We start from the raw sequence: 7,500 nt of genomic DNA, 5'->3' as shown, positions 1-7,500 counted from the left end.
TCTGGGGAGTGTGTGTGTGTGTGTGTGTGTGTGTGTGTGTGTGTGTGTGTGTGTGAGGTGGAGAACAGTGTTGTAGTTTCTATATCTGTGCAATTGACTGGCACTTAATGATGATGTCATCAAACTGCGTCTCTACAAAAAGCATATTATGATAAGTGTCTCATAACACTCCTCATTCAGCAAGTATTACACACACACACACGCACACACACACACACACACACACACACACACACACACACACACACACACACACACACACACACAGCTGTATTTGAATGGTGGTTCCACAGACGCCTCTGTAGATCTTAGAATCATATTCATCACAAAAAGCAGGTTCTAAAGTCCAATTTTCCAGAACCAGAGTAAAATTATAACAGGACACAGAAACAGGCAGCAACTAGAACTGGACCTAATACACATATAATCAGAGCTAGAACCAGATTTAATCCTGAATAAGTACCAAACAAGAACCATCACTGACTGGGTCAGAAACAGAACCTGATCCAGAACCCCAGGTAGATTCAGAAGCAGAAACAGCAGGAAATTGAAATGAATACAGTGAGTAACTCGGACACAAAGCAGATTTATTTACAAAAAACAGAACTAGAGCTGGTACTGGAACCAGAACTGGACACCTAGAACTATATACATATACTAATCTGGATTTACCAGGACAAGAACTAGAACCAAAATCAAAACCATAGTTTAAATTAGAATTATAACTAAAACTCAGAACCAGAACCTCTGACTTCCTGTTTCTTTCATGGTAATGTATCGCCACAGCAAAGCAAACAAACATCACCAACTGTCTACAAATACCACTACATGCGTGCACACACACACACACACACACACACACACACACACACACACAGATGCACTCACATAAATCACACGTACACAAAAACACCTAGCAGCCCGACACAATCACAACACACACCTGCTTCGTGGACAGGCAGCCAGTTCAGGGGTCAGAGGTCACTCAGGTTCACCTGCAGCTCTTTCTCTCTCTCTCTCTCTCTCTCTCTCTCTCTCTCTCTCTCTCTCACCAAACACATACACAGCCATTTTATGTGACTTTTTTCAGCTTTTATGGAAACTGTTCTACATATTCATATACCCTTGAAGTGTGTGTTTGTGTGTGTGTGTGTGTGTGTGTGTGTGTGTGTGTGTGTGTGTGTGTGTGTGTGTGTGTGTGTGTGTGTGTGTGTGTGATAGTAGTGAACATCTGCTCTTAGCGTGTTCTCTGGTTGCTGATTAGACCTTCCATCTGACGCACGCCAAGACATCTTCACACCAGTGTGTGTGTGTGTGTTTGTGTGTGTGTGTGTGTGTGTGTGTGTGTGTGTGTTAGGCTATTGTTAGTTGGCAAGCTTTAATTACTGTCTATGCATTCTGTCACCATTCACATACTATCACCCCCCCCAATACACAAACACACACACACACACACACACACAAACACAAACACACACACACACACCCCAAAAATGTGAGGTTTAGAATAGAAATATCAAAGAAAGAGAGATGAACTACTGTGTTTAAAATTCACATGTAAGGAAAATAACCAAGAGAGAGAGAGAGAGAGAGAGGGGGGGGGGGACATCTCACACCTCATCACATTGCCATTATTATTATTATTATTATTATTATTATTATTATTATTATTATTATTATTATTATTATTATTATTATATTAAAAGTGTTCACTGAATAAAACAATTTTTTTTTCTTCATACAATAAGAGGTGTGTGTGTGTGTGTGTGTGTGTGTGTGTGTGTGTGTGTGTGTGTGTGTGTGTGTGTGTGACTCATAGCTCATTCCTTAAGCAGAGCAGCAGTGGGATCCTGAGGGGTTTAATTAGGTGTCGTCTTTAATGTAGTGCCCTTGGAGATTAGGCAGGACGGAGAGCGTACGGTGGATTCTCCCTACCAAAACGCTCTGCTAGCATCCTTTAATTAACACAATACACACACACACACACACACACACACACACAAATCTTTCTCTCGCTTATAAATGAGTGTGTCCATGCGGCTGTGGTATTGCTGTATGACAGATGAGCTCAGCTTCAAACTTTATCTCTCCCTCGCTGTCGTAAACACTGCACAATAAACAGGAGGGGGGGAAGGGGTGGGGGGAGGTTGCTTATTGGAGGAGTGCAGCTTAAACAGAACCTGAAATTTAAAATACACCAAATACAAATATTGTAAAATAAATAAAAGCACCCACACTGGAGTCTCCTTCAATTTCTCTTACATACAGAACCTGTTAGTAGTTTGGCCGTTTCTTCTTCTTTCTTTCTTTATATTATTTTCAACATTGTACATTAATAGTGAAGGATCCAGACTATGAAAGAATACATCTGGATTTCTGTAGTAAACAAAAACGTGTTAAAGATCACAAAATGTTTTATATTTTATTTTATCTTGAGAGGTGTTGAGTACTTGTTTGGCTGCTTTTCATTCACTCTCCGGTCCAACTCATTCCAAATCATCTCACCTGGATTTAGATCCCTCCATCACTCTCCTTCCTGAGCAAGTTGCTCTTACAGAACCTAGACGTGTGTTTGGGGTCGTTGCGCTGTTGGAAAATAAATCAACTCAAGTAGTCAAGTAGACTTTATTGTCATTTCTACCATCTACAGTGCAGTACACAGTGAAACGCAACAACGTTTTCCCAGGAGCACAGTGCTCCATCAACATCACACATTAACAAAAGGAACACAGAACTACACAGATCTCCAAACCTAACAACACAAAAAGCACATGTGCAAGACAAGAGACAACATGAGAAGAGACAACATGAGAAAAGGAAAATCAGTAACACAGTAGCATTGACCATAAAAGGTTGTGTAAATGGATTGTCCAAATACAAGTCAAAAATAAATACTGTACATGTAAACATTTGGCTGGATGTAAACCTTTGGTTTGGCTGAAGTGTGTAAACAGCAGTTTGTGTGTATCAGTCCAGTTCCTTCATCTTGAGGAGTCTGATGGCTTGTGAAAAGAAACTGTAACACAGATTTGAGGCCTGAATGCTTCTGTACCTCTTTCCAGATGGCAGGATTGTAAAGAGAGGGTGTGTGTGTGTGTGTGTGTGTGATCAGCCACAATACTGTTGGGTTTAGAGATGCAGCGTGCGGTGTAAGTGTCCATGATGAAGGGAAGAGAGACCCCGATAATCTTCTCCGCCATCCTCACTATCCTCTGTAGGGTCTTTCCTTCCAAGATGGTGCAATTCCCAGACCAGACATTGATGCAGCTGCTCAGGATGCTCTCAGTGGTCCCTCTGTAGAAGATCTCACTAAGTGTAAACAAGATGGAATGGCTGCATGTAGCTGCAGAATGGTGTGGAAGCCACGCTGGTTAAGTGTGTCCTTAATTAAGACTAAATCACCAGCAGTGTCAGCAGCAAAACTTCCTCCTCCATGTTTCACAGTGGTCCTTCTCTCTTGAGATATTTCTGCCACAAACTCTGAGAAAAATGTATGTAAACTTGTGATTTCCCAGGCTGGTAATTCTAATAAATGTATCCTCTGCAGCATTAGCTCTTGGTCTGCCTTTCCTGGATGGTCCTCATTAAACCATGTTTCATTATAGGGTTTGATGGTTTTGAAAACTGCACTTGGTGATATATTTAAAGTTCCAAGATGTTTCAGATTGACTGAGCTTCATTTCTTAAAGTAATGATGGATCTTTTCTCTTTCCTTATCTGAGTGTTTCTTAACACAATCTGGATTTGTACAGTGGTTGTAGCAGCACTAATAGTGATATTGACTCTGTACTCACACTTTCCTCTGCACAACACAACTGATGCTCTAAAGCACATTAGGAAATGTAAGAAATGTGACTCTTTTCACAAGAACTCTTGATAAGACACACCTGTGACCTGCAACCATTTCCAGGTGACACCTCAGACGCTATAAAGATAAATGAACTACTTTGATTCTACTGCTTGAGATATTATGTTTTTTATCATTTAGATTCTTAGTATTAATGAACAAAGTTACAAATAATACAAATAAAGAAAAACTACTGTGTGTGTGTGTGTTTCAGTGTATGTGGGTGTGTGTATCATTGTATATGTGTATGTGTCTATGTGTGTGTGTGTATTTGTGTCAGTGTGTGTGTGTATATGTGTGTGAGTGTCAGTGTATGTGTGTATGTATATTTGTGTGTGTAAGTGTCTGTGTGTTTATGTGTTTGTGTGTCAGTGTATGTGTGTGTGGTCTGTCTTGACACCAAAGATGTAGATTTTGTTCTTTCCTCTCTCACAGTGTGACAGAGCTGAAGATTTGTAAGTGTTTGAGAAAAAAAAGACAAAACACACACACACACACATGCGCGCGCACACACACACACACAGCCCCCTGAAGGCACTCTTGAAAGCATGACATTTATCCGCTCTGCCTCTGAAGGGTTCACGTTTACACTCTTAAATCTGCCCTCTGTTCTTCCTGCTCTGTGTGTGTGTGTGTGTGTGTGTGTGTGTGTGTGTGTGTGTGTGTGTGTGTGTGTGTGTGTGTGTGTGTTACAAACATGCATAAGTATTGGCAGTCACATAAAACACTACTCTTAATCTTCAATGCTGAATAATAGTGTAATTCATTGTGATTACTGAATGTGTATTGTACTCTACTGTACTGAACTGTACTGAACTGTGTCTCAGTGATCTCTGTTGGTGAAACGTTAGTCAGTCTCTGCTGGCAGAAAATCTCACTACACTCAGCTCCTTGTAGTATAGGGCTTTATAATGGTATGTAAAGTATAAGGGTATGTGCTGGGGTATGTGTTGTAGTTTAAGGGTATGTGTTGAGGTATAAGGGTATGTGTTTGGCTATGTGTTGGGGTATAAGGGTATGTGTTTGGCTATGTGTTGTAGTTTAAGGGTATGTGTTGGGGTATAAGGGTATGTGTTGAGGTATAAGGGTATGTGTTTGGCTATGTGTTGGGGTATAAGGGTATGTGTTTGGCTATGTGTTGTAGTTTAAGGGTATGTGTTGGGGTATAAGGGTATGTGTTTGGCTATGTGTTGGGGTATAGGGTATGTGTTTGGCTATGTGTTGTAGTTTGAGGGTATGTTTTGGGGTATAAGGGTATGTGTTGGGGTATAAGGGTATGTGTTGGGGTGTAAGGTATGTGTTGTGATATGTGTTGTAGTTTGAGGGTATGTTTTGGGGTATAAGGGTATGTGTTGGGGTATGTGTTGTAGTTTAGGGGTATGTGTTGTGGTATGTGTTGGGGTATAAGGGTATGTGCTGGGGTATGTGTTGGGATATAATGGTATGTATTGGTGTATAAGGGTATGTATTGGGTTATGTGTTGGGGTATAAGGGTATGGGTAAGGATATAAGGGTATGTGTTGGGGTATAAGGGTATGTTTTGGGGTATGTGTTGGGATATTGGGGTATTTGTTGGGGTATAATGGTATGTGTTGGGATTTTTGTGTTGGGGTATAAGGGTATGTGTTGGTGTATGTATGTGGGGGATTGTGTAAGGGTATGTGTTGGGGTTTAAGGTTGGGGTATGTTTTGGGGTATCTGTTGGGGTATGTTTTGGGGTATAAGGGTATGTGGTGGGGTATCTTTTGGGGTGTTGGGGTATGTTTTAGGGTATGTTTTGGGGTATAAGGGTATGTGTTGGGGTATAAGGGTATGTGTTGGGGTATCTGTTGGGGTATGTTTGGGGTATAAGGGTATGTGTTGGGTTATAAGGGTATGTGTTGGGGTATCTGTTGGGGTATGTTTTGGGGTATAAGGGTATGTGTTGGGGTTTAAGGGTATGTGTTGGGGTATCTGTTGGGGTATGTTTTGGGGTATAAGGGTATGTGTTGGGGTATGTGGTGTGGTATAAGGGTATGTGGTGGGGTATCTTTTGGGGTATAAGGGTATGTGTTGGGGTATGTTTTGGGGTATAAGGGTATGTGTTGGGGTATAAGGGTATGTGTTGGGGTATCTGTTGGGGTATAAGGGTATCTGTTGGGGTATGTTTTGGGGTATAGGGGTATGTGTTGGGGTATGTTTGGGGTATAAGGGTATGTGTTGGGGTATCTGTTAGGGTATGTTTTGGGGAATAAGGGTATGTGTTGGGGTATGTTTGGGGTTTAAGGGTATGTGTTGGGGTATTTGTTGGGGTATAAGGGTATGTGTTGGGGTATGTGTTGGGGTATGTGTTGGGGTATGTTTGGGGTATAAGGGTATGTGTTGGGGTATGTTTGGGGTATAAGGGTATGTGTTGGGGTATGTGTTGGGGTATAAGGGTATGTGTTGGGGTATGTGTTGGGGTATAAGGGTATGTGTTAAAAGTAAAGTGTGTTTGTCCTGATTCTGTCCTTCATCCATTATTCTGAATTTTCATTTGGACTTGTATAATTTTACAGTGATTTGTATTCAGAGCTTCAACTAGATTTTATAGATAAACCTCACACTTTACTTTATAACAGCAAAGATCCAGTTACAGACTAGAAACTGGAATATTGTTTTTACTGGATTTCATAATAACAATTCTGAAAAATCTCTCTATACCCCCCCCCCTAACTTTACATACCCCGACTCTCTCTACCCCCCCCTTCTCTATACCGCTCCCCCTCACTTTAACACCCCCCTCTCACTCCCCCCTCTCTATACACCCCCCTCTCTCACTCTCACTTTACCCCCCTCTCTCTACCACCCCTCCATACCACTCCCCCTCTCTATACCACCCCCCTCTCTCACTCTCACTTTACCCCCCTCTCTCTACCCCCCCTTCTCTATACCGCTCCCCCTCACTTTAACACCCCCCTCTCACTCCCCCCTCTCTATACACCCCCCTCTCTCACTCTCACTTTACCCCCCTCTCTCTACCACCCCTCCATACCACTCCCCCTCTCTATACACCCCCCTCTCTCACTCTCACTTTACCCCCCTCTCTCTACCACCCCTCCATACCACTCCCCCTCTCTATACCACCCCCCTCTCTCACTCTCACTTTACCCCCCTCTCTCTACCCCCCCTTCTCTATACCGCTCCCCCACACTTTAACAGCCCCCTCTCACTCCCCCCTCTCTATACACCCCCCTCTCTCACTCTCACTTTACCCCCCTCTCTCTACCACCCCTCCATACCACTCCCCCTCTCTATACCACCCCCCTCTCTCACTCTCACTTACCCCCCCTCTCTCTACCCCCCCTCCATACCACTCCCCCTTTCTATAACCCCCTCACTCCCCATTCTCTATACACCCCCCTCTCTCACTTTACCCCCCCCCTCTATACCACCCCCTTTCACTCTTCCCCACTCTCTCTATACACCCCCCTCACTCACACTACCCCCCCCTCTATACCCCCCCCTCTCACTCTACCCCCCTCTTTCTCTCTCATTCTACCTTCCCCCCACCCTCTATATACCCCCCTGCTCTTTCTCACTCTACCCCCCCTCTCTCTCTCTTTCTCTCCCTCTCTCTCTCTCTCTCTCTCTCTACCCCCCCCCTCTCTCTCTCTCTCTTTCTACCCCCCCCC

This window comes from Silurus aristotelis (assembly GCF_946808225.1).
Source record: "Silurus aristotelis genome assembly, chromosome: 14".
Lineage (NCBI taxonomy): Eukaryota > Metazoa > Chordata > Actinopteri > Siluriformes > Siluridae > Silurus > Silurus aristotelis.
This window is presented reverse-complemented; position numbering follows the sequence as displayed.